Genomic DNA, 26,461 nt, shown 5'->3' with positions numbered 1-26,461 from the left:
ATGTAGACTGAACCAGTCACGTGATCCATTGCTTGCAATTGATTGCTTTCACTGATACTTTACATAAAATATATTGTTCTTGTTCTTTTAATGTTCTTTTTCTTTTTTTATTCCCTTAAATTTCCTGCCGTATGTTCAAGACATGGTTACGGGTGGCATTGTATTGGTGTGGTGATGGCATCAGTAGTTTATACCCAGCAAACTTTGGCCCCTTGCTCTGGACCGATCACAAACACTCTAGACTGGCCATCAGTGTAAACAATGAGCTGTACATGTAATGTTCACGTGTCACATTGACATTTGTAGCTCAAAACTACAGCTGGTCTTACTTAAAACCGCATCACTGTATCATGCCAGACTTTAGGAATATAAAACAAAGGGCTTTCATGACCAGTGCCAAAAAATTCCTGTGCTTCATTCAACACAATAAAACATTTGAGGGAACATTTGAATTTCATGCATTACTGTAAGTGTTATAAATCAAGAAGAGGTTTTGAGAGGTTGTTTTTGGTCCTGAGGCATTAGCGTGTTTCTTAAGTACCTGGCTGCAGCGCTGTGGTCTCCTCACACCAAACAAGATATTTTATCTCTTCATTATTTCAAAACATATAAATGTCAAATACAAACACCTTCTCTGCTTCAGGTTTTACATCACAACCCCCCAAGGTTTTTTAAAATGAAGTTCTAGATTTGGACAATAGTTGCTTTTTTGGTGAAGAAACATCTTGGGAGATTTACAGTATATGTTCTGATAGCAAATTATTGCTGATGTAGGCTTCCTTAATGTTGATATGACAGCAGTTTTATTGTTTTGACCTCTGTGGTGAACAGTAGATAGACAGGGGTAACCGGTCTTTGCCTAAAACAGGTAAAGCAGACTTACTCTAAAGGCAAGCATGTTTTTGCACACATCTGGACTTTTACCAACCCCTGGAGAGCAACAAGGAACATTAAAATAAAACCCACACTAATTAATCCCATTTAGCTGAGTACTAATGAACAGCTGGTGGGATTTCTGTTGAGGCGGTGAGGTAGTTAAGCTGTGGATGGGTCCAGGTGTTTGTTGATGAAGTGTGTGTGTGTGTGTGTGTGTGTGTGTGTGTGTGTGTATGGACTCTTCGTGTTGTAGTGGAATGATTACAGGTTCAGTCCTGTATGAGTTTATGCAGGGTCATGTGTTTGGCCTTTAGTCAGAAACAGATGCGCAGAGGTTGTTATGAATCAGAGGTTGTTATCAGCTTCTATTGTTGTCACTGACAGCCGTCTATTTTCAGCATTAACGTTTGAGCTTGAGTTGATTTTGAATTCACTGAATTCATGCCAGATTTGCTACAGTAGACTTCTGTTTATTCAGTCACTATTGGAATACAACATAATATAATTACTATTTCTGCGATATACAGTATGGACAACACAGAGTATGTCAATTCTATTAATTACAGGATATCACACTACATTTATAGAAATGTGTAATATATAACTAGAAGTGTGTAAGCCGCCTGCGTACTGCTTAGATTTGTCAAAATGGTGCTACGCTGATTTGGAGAGACACAGAGGAGAGGAATTGTTGAATAAAGTCGTTATTTTTGTTTTCTTCGTGTACAAAAAGTATTCTCGTCACTTCATAACGTTACAGTTGAATCACTGATGGCAGATGGCCTATTCTGACTATGCTTTTCATACTTTCCTGGACCTTGACACTGTTATTTATTTGTCAGTCTATGGGACAGTCTCAAGCCTCCCTGTCTTCATTCAAAATATCTTAAATTGTGTTCCAAAGACGAACAAAGCTTTTACGGGTTTGGAACGACATGGGGGTAAGTGATTAATGACAAAATGTTCATTTTTGGATGGAGTATCCCTTTAATCACACACATGCATGCACACACGTGCGCACACACGCGCACACACACACACACACACACACACACACACACACACACACACACACACACACACACACACACACACACACACACACATACACATAGTTTATCAGCAGTCAGCACTAGAGCAGGACTCTGCAGCAAGACTGACAGCTTTCTGACAGGAAGCTGACAGTGATAGGAATAAATGGCAGAGGTGCTCTCACGCCCCAGGCTTGTCACCTTGCCTGTGGCCTGTGATAATAAGACAGCGCTGTCCGGTCAGGGTGTCAGATTATGGAGCATTTTCCCTGGAAGAGAACTATAGAGAGAGAACGTGGCCTGTGCAATTAGGAGCATCAGTGCTGCAGGTCTTTTCATAAGTCTTATCTCAGAGTTTGGTAAAGTCTAAGTGCTGGAACACAGAATTACACAGAAAGCCTTAAATAGGGACCAGAATATCATAGGACTCTTAACACCACTCAGAATTCCTTACGCCACTCAGGCCTTTTCATGGACAAGAACCACTCTGAAAACCACTATTTATTAAGTTGTTTCATTTATTAGTTTCAAATGGGTGTCGTTTTAGGTTTTCACTTTCTGAATTAAATGGGTTGCAGTTTATAACGGCACCACGTCAAACTTTGTGCATTAAGCTGAGTGATATTTTATCTTTGCAACTTGTGCATGCTCATCCCTCTGTGAGAAAAATGATTTCACTTTAACCTCCAGACAACGTAATGAGCGAATGAATCACACCTTTTTATTTGGCGCTGTGATTTCTCACTCTTTGCTTGAGTGGCGCGGTGGAGCTGAAAGCTCTCACCTCTGCTGCCAGAACTTGAAGTGCTCAGAGTCCCTGCAAATTGTCTCTCATCCTCTCATTTGTCTGCTTGGGGAGAAAAGCCCCTCATATCTCTTGTCGCCTGTTATCACGGACATGATGTTCCTCTTCAGAGCACTCCAAATGGAGCTGTGATACATTCATCTGACAGGAGCTGAGAGAGAGTCCCGTGCTCTTCTCCAATGCTTTGCTGACATTTGGAGCTGTGCCATGTTTTGACCTATTTTGCAACTATTTATATTCCATAACAGGAAATAGTTTCCTTGTTAAATTTAGTTGTATTAATTAAAATGAGCTAATTCAACACAATTCTTGAACATTATATCTTAATTGCATGCACTTAATTAACAGGACTGCTGTGGAAATAATTCAGTCAGTTTACCTCATTCTCACTCCCTCATATAAAAGGACAAAGTCCCTGACACCAAAACTTACAGCACTTATAGCGAAAAGCCAGCAGAGGCAGCAGCTCTCAGTTTGATGCATGCTTTTAAGTAATAATAATAATAAAAAAAGTTTTTTTGAACACATTCATCATTATTTTTTTCTAAAATACAAATATGCATTAACTATATCCTACTGAAAAACAAATACATAATTTTTAAAGCATAATTTGAGCTAAATTTTTTAAATTTGTGAATTTTTTTTTATTATTTGTTTGCATTTTATTGCATATTGTATTAGATGGAATTCCACCATAATGGAAAATTCTCCATATTTGCATGCCTAAAAAATGGCAAGGGGTGTTTCCAAGATGGCAGCCAAGCAAACTGAGATTATTGTTTGACAGAGAAACCAATCCTGTATTACAGTTTGTCTCCTGTCAGACCAGGTTGTGGTGAGTCACCTACCATCCTTTACACTCGTAGATTCAGAGACTGATGATTGAAAACTCTTCGTACATGTCTTTGTTACCATGTTAGCCTGGTTAGCATGTTGTCAGTCATTAGAAACTTGCAGAGGAGACTACGATGATTACGATTCTAACTCTTCATCGAAGAGATGAACTGATAAATTAAACTAAAAAAAGACTAATAATTATTAAAACTTTATGTTTGCTTAAACATTAATTGTACAAGAATGAAGGCGAACAGCCTTTAGTGTTTTAATATCTCAACCCAGCAACTGGACAATGTGTGCTCATTATGGCAATAGCTGTATTGCACCACAGAGTGCTGAGCAGATTACAGGTTTATGTGAAAATGGCAAAGCTGTTTGTGTGTTCTAAGCTTGGTTTGTTTGTGAGGCTTGGTTTTATTTCTCAGACTCTTTCATGAGTACTGAATAAACTGTTTAACCTTATGAAATACACTAAATGGACTGGCATGAAAGCGTTAGGATGGGCTTTTGCACTGTTGTTTTGCAATGAGCTCCAAACTTTGTCTTAAGAAGGCAGTGACATTGTGTACTTCTAAGAGGCTATTTCTATATGGAAATGACATAAGGAAGGGGTTAGGGGTTCACAGGGAAATGGATGGTGTCTTGTCAGTGGTCTGTTCAAATCAAAATGTAGCCTACCTATTTATTGTGTCAATGCATAAAATCTAATTATAAAAAATCTTTAGCCTTGTAATCTTTTAAAGTCGGCATGAAATCAGAATATTCCTTATTTATTTTCTCAGTGCATGTCTGGTCTTATTGTGAATGATTCATTCATGCATTAGTTTGAATTCTTAATCTTATATCAAAATATCATAACATGCTCTTTCTGTAAAATGATCACATAATCCCACCCTTTTTTGTGTGCATGTTTGACAAGCCTTTTCACTTGGAAATATGTCATAGTGCAATAGCAAAGTTGGTCACAACTTCCATTCCATACAGACTTTAATAGCATGATGATTGTAGCTCATCAATTGCCTCTCGATTTAAGCCTGCAACTTTTGGGCCATTAAGCACCAAGACGTGTGAAATCCAAGACTGTCCCATCTGAGATCAGGCAACACCTCATTAGAAGCTTAATTACACACTAATTTATGTACGAATACCAAATCTACTCATTGCTGCTTCAGAAAGAAGGAAAATAAGTTGCTGCATTGTGACAAAAGGATTACAGGCTTTGATTTTCATCCCCGACAGGCATCAGTAAATAACTTGTTAGGTCTGGAGCAAGGAGTTGATTTGGGACTCGATAGCGTGTCAGTGTTCATCTTGCTGCTGTGAATGCCATTAAGAAACATCTGGTCTGAAGCAAAGGCAGCGGGAAATCTTGCCTTCCAGCTGAGTCCCAACTTACAACATGGTGTGAATGTGAGAACTAAGAAAATAGAAAAATATATGCATGATTTTTTTAAACCCATTTTAAGTCAGATTGTGCAGCTTTTCTTATAGATTTAGGACTTGTTTGCAAGTCATGTGCATGAAATATCTTATAGGACTTTAGATATGTTGCTACTGATGTGAAATCCCCAGATTTTCTAAGCGGAACATTTATCGCATTTGTTGTTAGTGCGGTTGCGTCTATATGTGATGTAGATATTAACTTAACCTTTCAACATTTTTAACCCTTGAAAGCTGACAGTGATCGCCAAACAGTACTTTTTTTTTTTTTTTTCCAAGTTGTGTAGGAAAGCAGCTGAGCCTTTCACATTCAACAAACTCATTTAGGTTTAGAACTGATAACTTTTTCAACATCCTTTAGTGACCTGTAGCCGTGTCTGTTCATTCTGTAGCATGTGCATTCATGCCTTTCCATCACTGCTTCACTCTTTCTATCTGCCCAACACTTTTCATTAAAAGTCATAGGTTTGGCTCTGGGGGCACTGATCAAATGGGAAAAGGAAATACATTTTCATTCCTTCTAGATATTTTAAAAGTACTTTATATTTACATATAGATTGAGTATGTATCAGGAAAGCAGTGGTGAGGGCAGATTATTTGTAGTTCATTTTCTAAGGCCTTGCTGGATTTATGTATTTTTTTTATACGCTGAAGATGTAGGGTGGGCAGTTGTAATTATTTGAACAGGATGTCTACATTATTTGAAATCGTAACAAAGCACAAAGCATAAGGTTAGGGGGTTTGAACTTCTGTGTCACCTCTTCAGTAAGTGAATTTAGCAGCAAAGCCATTAGCAGGACTGATTAATGTTGAATTATGGTTCCATTTCTTTCATATTTCTCCCATTTTCCCCTTTATTCTCCAGTTTTCATTCCTGCATAGTCACCTTCTTTGTGCCATCAACTGACTGCATTGATCAGTGAAGTCTCTCCTGCTCTCCCTCTTCTCTTTAAACCGATTCTGGGTCATAGGGAGTGTTTCAGACACTATATTTGTGAATAGATGACCCCCATGTTTGCTGAGTTGTAGAAAATAACGACAAAAAAAAAAAAAAAAAAAAAAAAAAAAAAACAGTCTGTGGTTCTGTTCTGTTCTGGAATTCTTGAGTCTTTGTTTTGGTGATTTATCAGGTGTTGGAAGCATCCAAAGAATTTGAAGTTCTTTATTTTGTTACGGTTGCTAAAAATTGTCAAGAACTGCATTTTTTTGTTCTGTAGTTTGTAAAGGTGAAACAGAAAGACCTTTGACAAGATGTCAGTAGCCTTCAAACATTAAACCATTTTCAGGTCTCATTTCACCATATTTTTTATTTTTCTATAAATTAACAAAATTCTGGTTTATGACTTATTTTGCATTGACCTTGTTTTTCTTATAACAATTAAGAACTCTCTCCAAGTTACCATTTACATAATGTATCTGGTAGTTTACTTAAAAAATTACTATAATACTGTATATGTATCTGTATATGTAATTTTTTATTTTGATTACTTTTCATTTATTTTTATTTTATTTTAATTTTTACTTTTTGCAAATTACAAGTAATGGAGTGAGAGAATTTTATTTTATAATTAATTTATTTATTGGCATTAGTAAAATATGTGGACATATTTCATAAAATATGTGGTAAAATATGTGGACATATTTCATTATTTTGTCTCACGGTTCACTCAAAAAGCTGTTAACATTCCCAAATGAAAACTGTCATTGCCTGTAACTGTCATGTCTTTTTTACACAACAGTGGTGGCAAATACCAAGATTCAGAGAACCATACCATATATTTGTATAATAGAAATATCAAATCAACTTTAGCATCTGAGCTTATTTTCAAAATAATCAACAAAATCCTTGTTTCTAATTAATAAATACTTGAAAACTTATTATCTATATTAAGGTATGTTCTGTATGACTTTCTTTAGACATTCTTCCATAATTATCAATGCTGAAACACAAGTTGTTTGTTTAGCGCCTGTTAAACAATTAAATGGTGATCGAGCACTCGTTCGGCTGTTGTTACAGTTGGCAAACTTTCTCTTGAAAGTGCTACGCTCTGTTGATCAAACATTACCCAGCACAGCTTTCTGCTTTTTCAGTAAATACTTCTGCACTGTTTTCGGTTCTGCTGCTTTTCTGCAGCCGTGTGGCATAAAAGCGCTTTTTGCAAATTGAAATAATGGTTAATTATCTGGATTGGTAACAGATGCAGCAGTCACCGCAACCTCACTAGTTCTCGGGACCACAGTGAAGAAAGAAAATATACATTCGCCCTGCACTGCAGCCACCTGACTGCTGTTCAACATTTACTGTTCAACATGACACACTGTTTTGACAGAGAAGAGAATGAGAGGGAGGGAAACGTATATGTGTTGAATGCATATGGCCATATTCATCGTTATCAGAGTTAGTAATGCATGATGCACTTTTTGTTTCTGTTTTAATATTCCTGGTTTCCATGTCAAATCCTGAGAGAGTTTAATGGACCGTTCATTAGTTTCAGCACATCAATAGTGCTGGTTTCCACCCAGCCAATTCTCTCTGACAGAAGTTGAGCTTTTTCATGATTACACTTTTGTGCCGTAATTTGACAAAGAGCCCTGGATGAAGGATTGTGAACCTTGTTGGCTATATAATTAGCAAAGAATTTGACCATAAATGGAAAATAAAACTCATATTCAAAGGAAAGCATATAGCAATTAAAGCCGCAGAAAGTGTTTGTTAAACTAGTTCAAGAGTCGTTTAAATGTTTCCCTGAAACGTTCCATTAGATACAGCTTTGATAATTATGATATGAGATTGTGATGATTGACTCATCCAGAGAAATGCCGTTGTAGGCATCCCAATGTAATACTGGTCATATAAAAGCAGTGAAAGTGAGATTTGTATTTGTTGTGTGCATGTCAGTTCACAGAAACTGCAACACAGTCTCAAAGCAATTCTATTAAGTTTACTCTATTATTCCCTTAACCCCCATTGAAGTATTTTCTCAGTCTGCTTATAATTCTACAAACCCTGTTCTTGTTCATTCTAGAGATGTTTAGAATTCACAAAATATTAAAATTATCTCACAATTTACAGAAATATTCTTCATTATGGTTTAACCCAGAAATCCGTTGTATGATTTTCAATGCCAGGTGCCCTAAAATATTACTTCTAATCACCGTAAATCTTTATTATTTGATTATATCATTGGTGTTTACATATAAAGTTTCCATTGAAATCACTAACACAATGCCATTGTGTGCAACTTTAAGTCTCATGGTCTCTTATTTTTTTGACTTTTTCTTTCTTTCTTTCTTTCTTTTTTTCTTTCTTTCTTTTTCTTTTTTATTGATCGTATACTTTTACTTTTTGGGATAATGTGACTTCTCTGACTGAATAAAAATAACGTCACTTTTGTAGAAAATATTCAAAGAATGCTAACACAAGCGCTGACAGAGATGCAAATAAAAATTCCTGCATCAGGTTGTTCAAACCGAAAAATTTGCCGTGTTAGGCCAGACCCGAGACCTCCGCTCACCCTTGTGGGTGACACTGTGGAATGTCTCTATGATAGCCACGTCGTCGGTGGTCCAAATATCCCTCCTCTCCTTCATTGTCTCTCCTCATCCTTGTCCTTCACTCTTAAGACCTTCTTTTCCCCTCATTGTTCGTGTCCTGTCCCCCTCTTCACCCTCTCATGCCCCTTGTCGACCCCTCACCCCGGTCCCTCTGTCTCCACACTAACTGGCTCTTCATCAGCTGCATTCCTAAAGTGGCCGTGCATTCAGACCAGTCTCTTAGCCCTGATGGATGGCCTGTCGTAGTAATCTGGACAGGATAGAGTCTATTCTGGTTTTTCACGCAGCATCCCCTCTTCTGGTTGTATCACAGTTGGACTCCATGAGCTGTCATTTGTCTAAGTCTAGAGTTCCCAGCACATAGACCTTGGCCTTTTCTGGTTGGGTAGTTCTTCACATGACAATGTGCATATCGGTATATCTAAGTGGGAAACTAACTTGTCCTTAGATTCTTAGTTTTTTTTTTTAAGTTTAAGCTTTAGACTCAAAATATATCAAATCAATGAATATTTCTGATTAACTTGAGAGCTGTCAGACTGAATTAATATGACGTATTGCCATTATGTTGGAAACAATGTACATATAGTTTACATCCAGAATTACATCTGTCAGAAAGTATGTAATTTGTGAATCCAATGCAAATAAATTCTGGAGTCGATCTGATCAAATAGTAGAAATATTATCAAACAGTACAGTTCAGTGTTGAGTTTATATGACAATATTTGTATAACACCATAGAAACCACACTTATGCAGAGGATACTGTGTGTTTGTATTATGTATCTTTTGTTTTGCATGTTTGACATTTTGTATAAAGGCAAGGGTCAATAAACACACTCTTATATCCAATGTTTTTGAGGAGTGTTACAGATGGGAAGTTGCCTGAGGGGAAACTCTTGTTCTTGTTAGTTATAGACATTCCTTTCTATTTATTTCCCTTGAAACATTGCTAATAAATCTTTTTGATACAGTTATTCTCAACCACACCTCAATTTGCAGTTAATTTTTTGAACTTCCTTTAAGGTGAAGGGTAAGTGTTTTCATTTTCCAAAACATTTTTTTGTGGAGTATTGCATCAAACAAGAAATAATTGCATCTGTTATTTGCTGTTATTGTTGTCATGGAATAAATGTTAAAAAAGATATATGCACTTTCCTTTATAGTCTTTGCCAAACATTTGGGAACACCCTGTATTCTGACCTAGTCATTTCAGTGTTCAACCCTTTGTTATTTCTCAGCTTTAGTGGATTTAATAAAATTGGTTGCACAAGAGGTGCTGTTTTCTTTTTCTTAAGTGGATATGAAGGTGTGTTGACAACATAAATATTAAATTACAGTATATATTATCTAATGTACAGTGCTGGGTAGTAACTGATTACATGTAATGTAAAATATATAATCAGATTCCCAAAAACGTTGCTTGTAATTAGATTATATTACGTTTTAAAATGCTAATCAGATTACAGTTACTTTTTAATGGATTGCATACATATTATTTACACTAGGGTTGTCAAAAGTGCCGACGTCGATACCAAATCGGTACTGAAATTTTAAAAATGTGACTATTCAATCATTTTGAGCACTGTTGAGCAGATTCTTAAACACCTCTGATTTGGCATTGTGTTCATTTGCTCAACAGATTATGTCTGGGATTGTCGCTTCAAAAGCATGTTGCAAATACACATCTTTCACGCTCTTCACTGAGCGCTTACACAGATAAACACAGGAGGGCTTAAAAGCCGCAGCTATCAGTTTATCCCTAAAAAAAGGGATCATCATAGACAGATCTGCTGATAGACGCCTACATTCAGATGCTCACATGTGTATCTGTGTAAGTGCTCAGTGAAGAGCATGAAAGATGTGTATTTACAATGTGTATTCACATTTTTTAAATTTCAGTACCGACTTGGTATCAACCTCTGTACTTTTGATAACCCTAATTCACACAATGGCAGTAAACTAATTACGATTTATTGATTCACCCCAATTCTTTTTAGTTTCTTTCTAAATTAACCTGCACTTAAATACAGTTTGGGAAGCCTGCTGTAAGTGTAAAATTCTCTCTCTCTCTCTTTTTTTTTAATCAATATTGTGCACAGTAATCCCATCCAATTCTATGTGATAAAGTTAGGTCAAAAGTATTCTAAAAATAATCAAAAATCAGATTACATATGTGTAATCCAGATTATACTAACTACACTTTTCACCATGTAATTTGTAATTAGTTGTGGACTACTATTTTTAAGTAATCTAACCAGCACTGTTAATATATAAAAATATTTGTATTTATTTAATTATTTGAATGAGTGTGCTTCGTTTAGAAGTACATTTGATAAAGATTTTGGATTTTTCATGCAGATTTTGACTTGGAGCATTGACAATAATGAAAAACAACAATAAAAAGAAACTACCGTTTATTTATAGAACGCTTTAATCCTATAATGGCAGAAATGCTGTTGTTCTGGCATGAAGACATCAGATGATAATAAGGAGGTCCGCTCCAGCAGTAAATGTTTATGGTCCTGCACCTTGGCAAGCTCTGTTGACTTCTGTATTCTCTTTGGGATGGTGTGGCGGCCGGCTCTCTGTATTGGCTCTGGTCAATGGAAACCTCTGCCAAAACATACTCTATTACAACAGAGGAATTTTTAATAGACTTACCCAGCATTCATTTTCAACAGCTCTCTATATTAGTATAAAACTAATATTGTGTGACTAAAGAAAACTGGTTGTTCATTTTTCTTCTGTAGACCCATAGCGGTTTATTCCCAAAGTCCCGAATTAATTTGTGGCGACTGAGGCTTGTTTCATTCAGGGTTTAGTTTGAGGTATGCACACGGGACATCTCTTGGGATCTCTGTACTCTCGCTTTTTCTTTGTTCCTCTTAAACCCCCAATCCTCTCCACCTTCCATTTTTCAAAATCTGATTTCTCATCTTCACTTTTTGAGCACTTCAATTATTGAGCACCTACTGAGATAAAATAATGGAAATATGATAATGATATAATCATTATAAAACTGAAATTTTAAAGTAAATTAGTATGTATCAGTACGTTATGTTACGTTACTATTCAGATCTTTGATACATTTATTTTTTTCAAGTTTCTAAAATGTAGTAATTTAGGCTTTTTCTTTTGCCTGTTTCTATTTTTTTCACAATCCATGTGTTATACAATACATTATATTAGATTAGATTATGTCTCAGTACTTTTTTATGTAGTTAGGTTCTAGCTATTAATATTTTTGACTTTTTCTTTTGACTATTTCTCTTTATTCAGCCTCCCTTATCCATTTATAATATATTTTTTTTCTAGGATTTTAAAGGTTCAGGTTCTGAATATTTTTTTCTTTTGTCTATTCCTATATTTTTCAGCATTTTTTAAAATCAATTTTCTCTCTTTTTCTTGCCCTTCACCACTCACCTCATCAGTAACAGACTCTATCCATCCCATAACCCCTTTTCCCTGCTGTGTCTGTGAGTGTTGCCATAAACCCGAGCTGACCATCATCCCTCTAATCCACTCAGAGGTCACATCACACTACAGCAGCATGCACAAAAAGGCCTATATACCTCCTGTGTTCTCACTGATTAAGACAATACGAAAACAGGGAAGCTGGTCCAAAATCAGCACTTGTCCCTTGAGCCATTTTCAATATATGGGGCCTGGGCTGGGCTGGGCTCAGATATGCCTCCACAGGTGAAAACAGAGAACAGATGTGGATAGCTTGGCACGGCGTCAGCGCCTGTTTGGACCCACTCAATAGGGGTATTGTGCTGATGTGAATATGATATCATTACCATACGGATTAAGTGGGACAGAACACTGCGCTAAATGAAACCTGGCAACCACACATGCATGCAAGCAAGCCTTATTAATAGCTAATACATGCTGTTGATATATAATGTCTGTCATCGGGTTTTCTGCTAAAGCGTGGTGTAGATACGGCATGGATTGTGATAGGTTTTTAAAGAATCCAGGTTTCACTCAATAGGAAGTAATTCTGGGCTAAACGTGGACAGATTGATGTGATTAAATATCTTGCGGCTTTGAAGCTCTGATGTGTTGATCGCTAGATCCCTTTGGTTTGTAATTATTTAATCATTGTGACCTGACTGGGTTATACAGTCAGTGCCCCTGTATAGTTTTTGGACACTTAAACACACATACTGTATAGAGCAGGCTTTAATTTTTAAACTGTTTTAAAACTGTGTATTATAAAGGGGTGTTTAAATGTTGATTACAGCAATAGATGTTTAATACATTTAAATAATATTTTAAGATTTAATTTTTTTCAGAAAAAGCTAGTTACACTTTTTTTCTTTAGTTCACTTTAGACATACTAACTTTACAACTACATGTTAACCAACTCTCAAAATTAGAGTATTAGTAGACTTTTAGGGTCAAGTTTAGTAGAATGTTGACATAGTTGTAAAATTATGTATATTTAGTAGAATATCTAAACTGGGCTACCAAAACAAAGTGTTACCAAGAAGCTTTTATTTGATTTTACTATATTATTTTATGTTCAATTCTTCTTTTTATGCTTCCTTATATTCTTTTTTTTAACTCCTTGAGAAGGTTGCTTTAAAAACACTATATAAAACAAAGTTTATTATTATAAAAAAAATCAGAAATCATGAAATTTAATTGTGTATTTTAACAATTGTATTAAGTATCATGTCAATATATAAGCAAATTATTTAATTTAGTTGTCTTTCAACTATCACACTTCATATTTTTCTCACATAGTATGAATGTGTTTGTATGCATGAAAAATATATAGCTGCAAGGAGATCATATTTGGTCCTTGGCATCAAAAAGTTGATCTAAGTCTACGTGAACCCAATTGTTTGCAGATGCCAGTTGGTTTGATGTTTTGCCATCTCATGCTATGACATTTAAAAGTGTGGCTCAAGTGTTCAAATAATTTTTGGGTCCCTTGTATTTGCTGCTTTCTTGGTCTCATATGAAGTTATTTGTCAATCTCCATCATTTATGCTGCAGTTAATCATACTTTTCTTTTAGTGATCATTGTAACCTCATTCACCTTGACGGTGTTAAAAGCTTTTCTCTACTTTTTAAATCAGCTCAGGTGGGCCAAATGCTGCACTCACCCATCTAAAGTACACAGTCCTCTCGCTATGTGCAGATGAGAGTACATCTCTCTTTCCCCTCCATTAACTACTAGTAGGGAGATAATAGCAGCTTCCTGAGCTGACAGTAGAGAAATATCACCACCTTTCCTCACAAAACTGCCAAAAAATGAGGGATCATCACCTTTATATATGTCATAAGTGTATGAAAGTGCTATTTTGATGCATTAAGTGTCTTTTTTTCACTCACTGACTTCACAAGTGCATCCCACCTACAGATGCAAGGGATGGCAAAATAAAATTGGGATGGGGGATGGGGGGGTTGATTAGTTGATTAGCAAACTATGACCACCTCATACTCACCATAAAAATGATTCTGACTTATACAGGGTGTAGAAAAGTTAGCTCTTTAAATATTACTGGTGTCATATTACTGGTTCAGCAGTGAATAACTGCATATCATTTACCCTGACAGAGAAAAATGACATCTGATCTGAACTGTTGCTCTGTACTACTGTGTGGCAGGGCTTCAGGGCAACTTAAAGACTAAAAACCAAAAAAACCTGTATAGAGTGTAACATTATGATTCAAAAGGTAAAAAATTAATTTTTCATAGAGAAATTGATTTTTAGCAATACCATAAACGGACCAACAATGAGCTTAGAGGTAATGTAATATTATACTTTGCCAGACTTTCACTTAATAACTGGAATTGGAGCAATCTGATGCAAAAAGTGACCACCCAAAAAGTGAAATTTTTGCTATTTTTTTAACTAAACTATTTTTTCTTTTTTTTTTTTAATTAAATTTTGTGATTTATCTTGCATGTGGTTGGGTTGGATCAACGCTTTAGTGATGGATGTTTTTGCAATGCTTAATGAGAAAACAAATGGGAAAAATACCAGTGTTGTTATTGTTAACTAAAATGATTTAATTCAAATAAAGCTGGAATAAAAGAACATATAAATATTAGATGAAAAACTGCCTGTAAAACAAACTGAATATAAGTTTGAATTGAAGCACTACATTTATAAAAAACTGAATTAAAAATAAATTAAAGCTAAATAGTTTTTAAAAAACCCAAGCTAATATAAAAGACAAAAGCACAGAGCAAAATTACTAAAACTGAAATTAAAATAAAAGTAAAAACATAAAAATAAAGCTAATTTGTAGGTATGTAACAATTCACTCAACTCACAGTGCAATATGATTCAGGATACTGATTTCACGATATGATTTTCTCACAATTCTTTTAATAAAATGAGATTTAAGACAAATTATAAATAAAAATGGGTCCCTTTATTATTTCTCAGACAAAATGCTGCACATTTCTTTGTGAAACTGAAATGTCAAATAGCAAAAATAAATAAAAAAACCCCAAATCAATCAATAAATAATACAGATAAAAGAAATCCATTCATATAAAACAAACTAAGGCTTTGCCTTTGCTCTTTTCATTTAAAATTAGAGGCATCCAGCCGACCACTGCATTTTAATTACAAATCCAAACAAAGATGCTGCTGCATACATGCATCATGAACAGCATATTTTTTGATTTAAATTGGATTGTTTTAATTTTTGAATAGTATATAGTATAATTTGTCGAATTTAAGCTTTGTGAAACTATGCTACATAAAACATCTGAACGAAACAAAAACAGCAGACGCAAATTCCCTCTCTGACAGCAGGTGGCGCCTATGGAACAGCAGCGATACAGCATTTCCTTGGTTACACCAGCGCTGCAATTAAAAATACTACTTTAATATGCGTTATGCAGAAGTAAGATGGTCACATATGCTATTTTTATTGATTTTCAACCGGTGCATCAATACATCCCTGGTAAATCTCTACACGTGCGTGCTTTCACGTGGAGCAGCATTTACTACACAGAGCCGTTGTTCACTGACAAGCTGCGCAAAACATTTGCAAAATATGATTGTGGTTTTGCGCAGCTTGTCAGTGAACAACGGCTCTGTGTAGTAAATTCTGCTCCAAGTTAAAGCACGCACATGTAGAGATTTACCGCTGATTACAGAACCGGCTTTAGTGACGAGATGCGCATTAATATCGTGCCGATATTTAATGTGCATCCCTACAATACAACAGTATAAAAATAATACTAAAATAACACTGAAAAATACTTTGGCAACCAAAATAAAAGCTCCTTTGAAATATTAATAAATACTATAATGGCATATGAATAATAGGTACTAAAAACACATTGGACAATAACTGTTGCGTTCATATTGTCTGTCAGTTGTGCTGTAGGATTTGTGTATGATTGATGTTTGAGTAATTTGTAGAAACTTTGTATTTACAACTTCGAATAAATACAATAAATAAAATGTCTATTTTTTATGAACTTCAAAAGTAGATTCTATCTTGTCTGGGTGATATTTTTGATGCCATGGATGTATTATTTTGCATTTGGGAGCTCTGTGTCCAGTAAATGCAGTGTGTTTCCAGTACAGCAGACACCTGACTCTGTTCCCCTGCTGGCTTTGAGACAGACCTCATTAAGTCCTCTTGTGTCTGTCTGCAGCTCTCTGTGTGCCGGCTGGCAGAATGCCCTGTCTCTGCCAAGGTTAACTGTCACCACAGGCTTTGACATGTCTCCCTCTAGCAGAGCTAATGTTGCCCCGGGGAGTGGTAAATGTGTTTGCACCTTGCCCGCTGGGCAGACTGGCAGAGCCGCGGTGCCCCAGCAGAATACTGGCATGAGCACCTGTTTCTGCTGTGGATAGGCATTATCCCTGCATTTGATTCTTACAACTACGGACACACTGCCTTTGTAATACTTTATCAAATGAGCACTTCGCAAGTTGGCGCTCTTCATCTTTTTGAATGCTGGTGTTGGAAGGCTGCTGGCTCTATTTTGGGAACCGTCCTGCTGTTACAAGATCATGGTCCAGGAAAGATGTCATATCGGAGGCAGCTGTCGAGAGCTTGTATCTCTATGTTAGTGTCTGTCGCTTATAGCTCCTTACCTCACAGATGCCAGGTTATGAAAATATCAGGTCTGTTAATGCCTGCCCAGTGCCCATATGACTGGACGGAGGGGCTAAATCAGGTATTCATGTAGAAGTTGACTTTCTGAACTTATATTCTGGTTCATTTTTTGTTATAAGATATTTGGTAAGACTTTATTTTAAGGTGTCCTTGTTACACGTTACATGTACTTACTATTATAGTAACAATTAATTATGCATAATTACATAATAAGTAACCCTAAGCCAAACTCTTATCCTAATCCTAACCTTATAGTAAGTACATGTAGTTAATTAATATTACTCCGTACTTAAATGCATAATTACAGTCTAACAAAGACACCTTAAAATAAAATGTAACCAGACATATTAAAATCTCATAACATTGGGAAAGGGTAGGCTACTGTACTTGTTTTGTAAGTTACTGGTAAAGATGTGATGTATTGAGACCTTGTGTGAAGCGTTGTATGTGTTTTTATTGTATGTTAATAAAGTGATTTGTTTTATATCTGTTTATATATTTGCTCACCCTGCCTTTGGCACGAGCCTGTGTCCCTTTGCTTAGGACTGTTATGTTTGCTCTCTTTTAATATAATTTGCAAATAGTGAAAATATTAATCCTTTATTCATTGCATTTTTTCTTTTCATCTTTTGATTTCTTTTCTCTTACCCTAAACTGCAAAATTACTTCTTGAGTTTCTATTTAGTTTTTATACAGTAAAATTATCTAAATACCCTTATTACAAGATATATTTACTTGAACATATTAAGACTTTTTTTCTCACGTTTTCAAGATATTCAATATATCTTAAATGTAAGTGTATTTTGTCTTACTGCAATGGCAGATTTTTTTTTTCGAAACTTGTTTTTAACTTGTTTATACCTAAGAAAATAAATAGCTAAATAAATAAACATACAAAATGGAATTACAATATAATAAAATTTTATTCAAAATAGTAACAATAAGCGTTGTCACCCTCTGACTTTTCTTCTATCAGTTACAGAGGTAGTAATTTTTTTTATAAATGGTTTTGGTGGTGTCATGCATTATGCTTTACATGTATATTCCCACTGAACCCTTCTGGCCTTGTCTGCGGTTAGCAGCAAACAGCCACACGTTCTCCCATCACTGCCAGCAGTAAATTACCCAGAGGTCAACATCAGGCTCCCAGCACCCACAACGCCAGCCTGGCTTTCAGTTAAGGCCATTACGAATGGATGAGGAAGTCCATTGAGGCCTGTGTTTGACGCAGGCATCGGGGAAGCTCAGCCAACAATAGACCCAGAGCTGTGGAGCTCTCAGTGGGGTTGTGTGAAACCAGAGCCGGGCATAAGTGAGAGTAAGTGCCCCCCTGGGGGCCGAAGGGGGTATTTATAATGTTAAGTAGTGCAGTTGCTTGCACTTTGCCGTTTGTGTGGGACATGGAATGTGTGATGTGTGTCATTAGAAGGATCTCATGAACATGAGACTGGAGTTTATGTGTAGATTAATCAAAGTCTTTAGCACATTTTTTCTACAGGCTTTTATAGTGACATGATAGGTGGCTGTAACACATTACTTATCTCTTGGTATGCTTCTTTGACTTTATTTAGCTCTTGTAAAACAGCTTAGTAAATCAGACAAAAGAGATTTTGCCAGGACTGTTCGAGTTCGCTGTTCTTAAGCCAGTTGGAATGGAGCCAGGGGACTGATACAGATACACATGATGGAAAGATTTACGTGGCTCTGTGCCTCTCACAGTAAAGGCTTTCAGATACTTTGATCCGCATATACACATGAAATGCAGAGAATGATGATAACAAGAGAAAGTATTACAGTAAAAACTACTTGTTGAGTTTATTTCCTTTAAAACATTAGCTTATGTAATGGACCGCTTGCCTTATGTAGCATGCATGCATGTATGTATCTTTCAGTGTGTATATATAAGAGGATAAAAATGTTTTTATTTTATTTTTCAAACACATAACATACATGACATTATTTGTTCCACAGAATTGAATAATCTGCATAATTATATATATATATATATATATATATATATATATATATATATATATATATATATATATATATATATATATATATATATAAAGTGTGCTAAAGTAAATGAAGAAGAAATGTGTATCTTGAATGCAGTGTCACTGCCAAATGTAATAATTACTTATGTACATGCAGTTTGTTTTTATTTACTTTTTATAATTGTATTATTATTATTATTTATTGTTGGTGTAATTTCACCCTGTAAAAACATATACTCATCACCTGTGAGGTTTCCCTCCACCCACATAATTTTGTCAACAGGAAGTGATGTGGTTGGGTGAAATTTAGTAAATGTCTCTTCACATACAGGTAAGATGATGTCATAAAGTAAAGATGCAAGAAAAGAGTCAGGGTAAATAATGATATTCTTTAAACTCCAGGCACAAGACGTACCATATTCATTGTGATCTATATGCGTGTATGAAACAGATCAGATCTCTTTAAAACCAAATACGAGTCTATTTCCAGCCTTAGACATCCCTGTGTTTTGAGTCACATACCGGCCTGCTTTGATTTACAGGGTAAAGATAGAGATAATGTATCAGCTAATTAGTTTGCAGTGAGTAATGTTACAGTTTAGCGTCTGTGTGTGAGTTACTCTTTGTTTGTGGTCACATATTTTACTGCAGCTGCCTGTTCATAAATCAAATTCAGTAACATGATCGGCTTTTACTCGTTGATGTACATATCCTGACCGGGTCAGTGACTGACTCTCTTTCTTTTTCTCTCTGTTTATGCGTTGGGCACAAATTTATGTTCTCACCATGTCATATTCACGTTCACACATCCGGAAATCTCCAGGGGTTTTGAGAGCCCACCCACATTATGTGTGCTAGTACACTTTATTCTTCAGCATGCAACATACAGTACATTAATGATAGCTCGAATTGTGTGGCTTGTAAAAGAGAGATGTGCTATCACTTATCTTTTGACATGATCAGAGTTATAATAACCAGCAAACTGGTAGATGATAAGAAGGGGGGAAAATCACATAAACCTACATTGATGAATATCAAGGAAACAAAAATATCAGTGTTGGGTGCAATGCATTATTAAGTAATTAATTACAATAATTTAAAAAAGTTTTCACTTACAGTAAAGTAAGGGATAACTCGAAATTTTTCTGTAATTTAATTACAGTTACTTCTGATGTATATTTGCACTGAATACTGTATAGACTATGGAACAATTCTATATAAAACAATAGTGGATTTAACATTAAAAATGAACATTCAGTGTATGTTTTTAATGTAACCTTCTGCCTTTTAAGTCAATTCAAGAAATTTATGCAATTTAATATTATTTCTTTGAAATAATTAAAAGAGCAGTTTCATGTATCCTTGTTCAACTCCAGGTCGATATGGGATTTGGAAAGTAATTAATAATATGTAATGCAATACATGTTAAACAGTAATGAAATTACACTGAGTATTTTACACTTTTAAAGTTACGTACCCTATAATAGGGACTTTGGGGAGGGCTTAGTCTAAAAACATCATAGCAACACTCCAAAAAATGTTCTTATTTATTTTGAGGACAGTCATAACCAATATTACTGTAGTGCTTTCAAATGTGATTGGAAAACACGAGACAATATTCTTAAAAGCAACCATTTCAAACACTTTAGCAGCCCCGTAGCAAAAACTCTTTGAACACCCATTACACCCTAGCATTGTGGTGGCAAGGTTGCATGCAAAAACCAATCCAATTTTCCTCAGAAACTTTTATAATAAGCAATAATGATTCATTTTTGGCTGTTTTTCAGTGCTGAATACTATGTTGTATGTTTCATCAGACTATGCATATATATGTGTGTGTATAAGAGAGTGTAAATGATAAACATCTGTGTCGTCCCGCTGTTTGTTCAGTGTGTCTTACAGTCTCTGCAGGGTCAAGTGTGGTAGAACTTTGGCCAGCCGTGACCCTCCACAAGAGTTCATGTTTCATGACTTGTGTACAACTGGCCTCCCTTTTTACAAGGATTCCACTTCCCGTCTTACTCTAAGACCACAAATTTACATCTGTGTAGTATTTGATATGACTTGACAATCTTTAAATTGGTGTTTTAAGAGTAAAGACTTTAAAGGACCTTTTCCTTCAAGAGTACTGCAATTTTCCTTTATTAAGACTTGGGAAAAGCAAAAGTATCAGAAATCTCCTTTTCTGATCAGTTTGTGCTAGGCATGAGTCAACTGAGCTTGTAAAGAGATCCCATGGTTGTGCTGACCCGTACACGGAAAAATGTGAGAGAGGCGGTAAATTTGAGCGCTACTGTAAATATACTGTGCTCGGTGACAGTACAGATCACATATAATATCAGAGAAGTCTGGAAATGTCACATAAATAAAATGCTGTATATTTTGTCGATTTGTTATAGATTTTATCTCCAAATGTGTCAGTTAGATTCCAGTGTTTACTGTGCATTTGCTCACAGGTTTTGTCCACTGAGGCTAGCGGTAAGTTGTTCCATGTGTCCCTCTGACAGTAATCTAAAAGTCTTCTGTCATACCACAGACACTCTGCAAAATTCTCCAGATTTCTGTGCATTTGTCTCTGTCTATTTAGAGGTCCTTTTTGTTAAAAGTACTCCTTGTGCTCATCCAAATTTTGCATAAGTTAAGTTAACTTAAAAGCAGCTCAGAACATTCAATATATGTAAAAGTCACTATATATATTTTGAACAAACAATGAATGCATCCTTATTGCTTTGTAAATGACAATGAGATAGTAAGATTAAATGTAGAGCAACTGGAGACTTTTGTTGCCTCCTGCTTCTAAATTTTGTCCTGAAAAAAAATACACTTGCGTATCTTGTCAGTTCTCAGTGTGGTTTCAAACTGCTCAGAATTGACAAGATACTATAACTGTGCAATCAAAAGTCATAGATCTCAGTATGAACTAAAACATTTCTTATTAAATCCCGAAAGACCAGATTTTCTGAACTATGTTATCAACTTACTGTATCTTACAATAAATTCTATGTGAAATTAGATACTACATAATGCAGAATGTCAGTTGATTGAGCAAATATGTAAAGTTCATAGTATAAATCTGTCATATCCAAGTGATTGTTAATGAACAAAGTACATTTAATTGCACTTTCGATACTTCTGCACTTTCCATTATAGAATGAGACTGTACTGTCGCTGTGAGACATCCTTAGACAAAGAGGAGAGAATGAAAGAGAAAAAGAGAGAATTGTAATTCCAGGGTTGGCAGGAGCAGCTGCATCCCGAAGGTGCCGTGAAATTATCTGGTTACCTCACCGTGGCTTGCACACAAAGGGACTTATGTCATAGTAAAGTACTAAACGCAAGGCGTTTAACGTCTTTACAGCTTGTTGGAGAGGCAAGGCCATTATCAGTTTTTTTGGGTGGTGTCGCCACACACAATTCACACAGGTCATCCATCACTGTGAGCTTCCTCTCAGGGGTCATGTGCTGAACCAGGCGTATATGAAAGATGTTTAGTATGTGGACCACTCATGAAATGGTTTTGGGAGGTCGCAAAGAGATCGTTAGACATCTGTGTAATGTGTTGTGTTGCTGCCATTGTATGATGTTGTTTACTGAAAGTTAGACTTTTCACTCAGAAACATGTCACATATTGGAAGTACAATGGCTTGAGAATGCCATTTAATGTTGACTATATCAGATGGTGTTTATTGTGCAGGTCTATCATTTTATTCTTTTTAAAAGTGATTTTTAAAATATTACTTTTAATCCTAATTATGACTCCTCCCAGATAATCATAACTCCACAAGGCATGTGTTATGTGTCAAGCGCCACAGACATGTTTAGCCTAAACTTTCCCAGAGTGCTCTGAAACGGTTTTCTGTTCTTATGTCTGACACGCCCTACTTCACATGTGGGCTCCAGATTCAACAGTGCAGGGCTGGTTTGGCCCGGCACGTGTGTGTACTCAAGGGTGAATGCCTCAAAACACCTTTCCTCGCATCTCATTTCTCCATGTATAGCTGGGAAATGCTGAAAGAAGATCCTCAACGAGAAGTACCCCGTATTAAATGCTCTGAGCATTCCTTCACGCTGACCGAGGTCAACAGATGGAGCCAGGGCTTTTGATGAACACACTTTGTGTATAAACTTAGACTTCAGGACACTTTCTTTCCAAGTACTTGAGAATCTTCATCTGCCAGTAATCTTAAGCAATAATTTCTCAATTTTCTCTCTCTCTCTCATTCCTACTTCTGCCAAATGAAGCAAGATCATCTTCTGAATTAAGACTTGTGGTTGTCACCAGATACCTCACGTCACTGTTTTCCATGTCTGCCTGTCTTGCTTGGTTTCGAGTAGTGCCTTGAACGAGCAGGCTGGCTGTGGTTGTGTTTGTAGTCATGTTCTTAGCACCTCTGAAGGGCAGCTGTGGGGCAGTTCCTTCAGTTTGACTTCAGCCTCTGCAAGAGAGATGGAAATATACAGGCTCTGCTCCAAACCCTAGTGAGCTGCCTATGTAGACAGCATCGTTGGACATCATTGGCACATTCTCAACATGAATGCTACTCCCAAAAACTAGGATTAGAACACAGCCATATATGTCTCAGTGACATTAATGAAGATGCTTCATTGATGCATAAAGATTTAATGAAAGTGAAAAGAGAGGTATAGTGAAATTTTGTCAGTCACTTTAATTTGGGTGACCAGACAACTAAACTCTCAAACTCTCCCCATCACACTGGGCCAAGTGTTTACATCGTATTACCCAAGATCCTCATTCTGCAGAAAAGTCGGATGTCTCTTACAGCATCAGTGAACTTCGGGGTTTTCGACTCTTAAGAACACCCCTCTGATCTCTTATACAGCCCTCAGAGAATCTCGCCTTTTCAGATTTTCTTTCTGCCCTGCTATCAAAAAGAGAAATAAAAATAAAGAATAACCACAACCAAACTACAGAGAGAGGAGATCTATAGATGCTACTGCCTTTCATCGTGGGCCCATGCAAGCAGATGTCATGCATGTGAAGAAAGCAGAGGTTGTTGTTTTCTGTCTTGCTGCGAGTTCGTTTCAGGGTTTTTCAGAGAAAGCAGTGGGAGCCTGACTAGACTGAGTGATGCCGTTGGGATTCTCGCAGTGGAGCGCCTGTTGGTGTAGACTGTAGACGGTACACAGCTGATCTAGGAAGAGTTAAAGGCTTTGGATGAAATGAGCATCTGAATGTTTTGTGCAGGTGGTGAGGATTAATTAAAGGAAGATATGGTGCATGTTTTCTGTATATTGCTGAAGATTTTAGGTTCTAAATAAGTTTTAAATTCTAAAGATTATTATATAGAAAGTATTATGAATGCTATAGATTCTATACAGTATGTTAAAGATTCAGAAGATTGAATTTTTAATTGATTTAGGATTAAAGTTAGGATTAAGATTATAAACTAAAGATTCTAAAGATTATGAATGTTAAAGATTTGAAATATTAAAGATTCAAAAGATTATAAGCCTAAAGATCCTAACAACTCTTTAGAGTTTTGAAGTGTTAAGGTTAAAAAAGATTCTAATGCCAAGTATTCTAAATGTAAAGATTCTAATGCTGAAGATTCTAAAGATTATGAATGCTAGAGAAAAGATTCAAAAGATTATATTGCTAAATATTTAAAGTGTTAAGGTTAAAAATGAAATGATGCCAAATATTCTAAATGTAAAGATTCTAATGCTGAAGATTCTAAAAATTGTGAAGGCTGTAGATTTTAAATTCTAAAAATTGAAAAGGTTCTAAATATTAAGATTTTAAAAGGATGAAATGCTAAAGATTTGAAAGATTATGGATGATTTAGATTGTAAATGCTAAAGATTTGAATGATTCTAATGCTAAAGATTCTGGAACTGGGACATAGCATCAAAACTAATGGACCTTTATTTAGGAGATGAGAGCAGGTGGGTCTTCATCAGCTGATGAGCCTGTTTTCTGCCTGACTGAGTGTCTAGTGTCCTGTGGGAAGAGGAGAAATGAAGCTGGACTGTTTGTGACAGTTTGTCTCTCTTACCCCCCATTTTTGTGTAGAGTTTGCCAACAGTTTTCTCAGTTTTTAAATTCGGGTGAGGTGCATTTGTTTGTGTATAAGTTTTGTTTGTATTTTATCTTTCTTTTTTTTATTTAATGTTTTGCAAGGAGTGTGCGTCCATCAACTCTTTACAGTGCTGGACTTTGACTATCAGTTTATACTGTTTATCAAGCTGAGACTACTGTGAAATTAATACTATGAAATAAGGGAATTTTAAATTAACAATCTCAACGGGTTGACTTTTTTCACATGGGTCAAATGATTCACTTCACCAGACCCACCTGTCTCACCACCCAGTCAACCCATTCCCTTGACCCCCAAACAAATACCTGCTTTCACATTTTGCATGCTGTCTTTCCTCTCACCGTCAAATGAGAGAACAGGAGATGGAGAACAAGAGCTACAAAAGAGGAAGAAACAGGAGGATAGGGAGTGAAGGGGGATGTGAGAGTGGAAAATAGGGAGGCTTTGTATAAAAGTTGACAGAACATCCTTCGTCTTCCATGATAAAAATCAACCAAATCAAGCTCTTGTTACAGGAAGTAGATCCCAACTGAAGAGTAGAGTTACTGAACAAAAAAATCTGATACGTGAGAATGGGGAAACTGTAGAGTTATTTCAAAGAGGGCAATACTTGTGGATTCTTGTGTTGAATAACTCACCTATTAGGCTCGAAACAAGGTATGCAACAAGGTAATTTTGTGTTTTAGCTGTGTTTTTTTTTTGAATAACTCACCTATTAGGCTCGAAACAAGGTATGCAACAAGGTAGTTTTAATGTTTCAATTTAGCTTTTTATTTTTAGTATATTTTAAATATAGTTCAGCATTAATTCAGTTTTTATTTAGTAATTTTAAACTTCCCGTGCATTTCTAATTTTATGTTCATCTAATTTATTTTATTAGTTTTAATATTGCTTTATGGTTAACATTTTATGTGCTTTTTTAGTTATTTTTTAATATTTATGTTAAATTGTATGTCAAACCACAATTCCTGAAAGAAAGTGTTGCATTATTAGTGTTACTGCAAGGGCCACTACAGCAGATGGGCATAAACTCTTTTTCTATGACCAGTTCTCTGATTTAGGTCAACTACTGGCATGGTTGGGCAACAGTTTGAAGCTTAATATTGATAAAACATGCATTTAACCACACAGACATGTGAAGGTCACTAGCTCTGTGTTAGCTTGCCTGTAAAAGTAAAAGCTCTCTCATAATTTCATCCTGCCAAAAATCAAACTTAATTTTTTCTATGTTTATTGAGCATTTGATTGATCTATTTTATTCACCCCTGCAGTCAGCATCTTTGTACAGTCCATCTGTAAAAAGCCGTGGTTCTGATGGCTGAAACATTATATTTCCTTTCATCTGTAGGTCCCCAAGTCACAGTGATGAAAGTGGAAGATCTATACATCTGAAGAGAGACAGGCAGATGGACAGAAACAGGAAGAACAGAAAGGGGGAATAGAGAATGAGTGAAAGGCTGATGATGGATCAGTGCCATTCTTTGTCAACGGTTTTGGTCTCAAACAAGCCCTGTTCCCTTTCAGCTACATAGGGAGTTAGTGTAGGAGGCATGAAAGGCCAAGAGAGATCAGGAGACAGGAAATAAGTGAGGGAAAGGGGCACAACCCTTTCGAAAACCTCCACCCTTCTACCTCTGACATTCTCCAAGCAGATTTGGTTTAAAGATCACTAAACCTGTAGAAAAAATGCCCAGCTTTAGCCGCTGACAAAGCAACAATCATTTGTGCTGATGTCGAGTGATGTGGTTTAGCGCAGA

General features: G+C 36.0%; 1 long non-coding RNA gene across 1 annotated transcript in view; it reads left to right on the top strand.

Moving 5' to 3' along the window:
- Nucleotides 1-3,443: 3,443 nt before the first annotated feature.
- LOC122146619 overlaps nucleotides 3,444-26,461 on the top strand; it is a 54,339-nt gene continuing 31,321 nt past the window's right edge. The window contains exon 1 of the long non-coding RNA XR_006161147.1: nucleotides 3,444-3,547. This is a non-coding gene — a long non-coding RNA (uncharacterized LOC122146619). The remainder of the gene's footprint in view (nucleotides 3,548-26,461) is intronic.

Source organism: Cyprinus carpio, chromosome A11 (assembly GCF_018340385.1).
Source record: "Cyprinus carpio isolate SPL01 chromosome A11, ASM1834038v1, whole genome shotgun sequence".
NCBI lineage: Eukaryota > Metazoa > Chordata > Actinopteri > Cypriniformes > Cyprinidae > Cyprinus > Cyprinus carpio.
The sequence above is the reverse complement of the archived record's forward strand: the minus strand, read 5'-3'. Positions and strand labels throughout refer to the sequence as shown.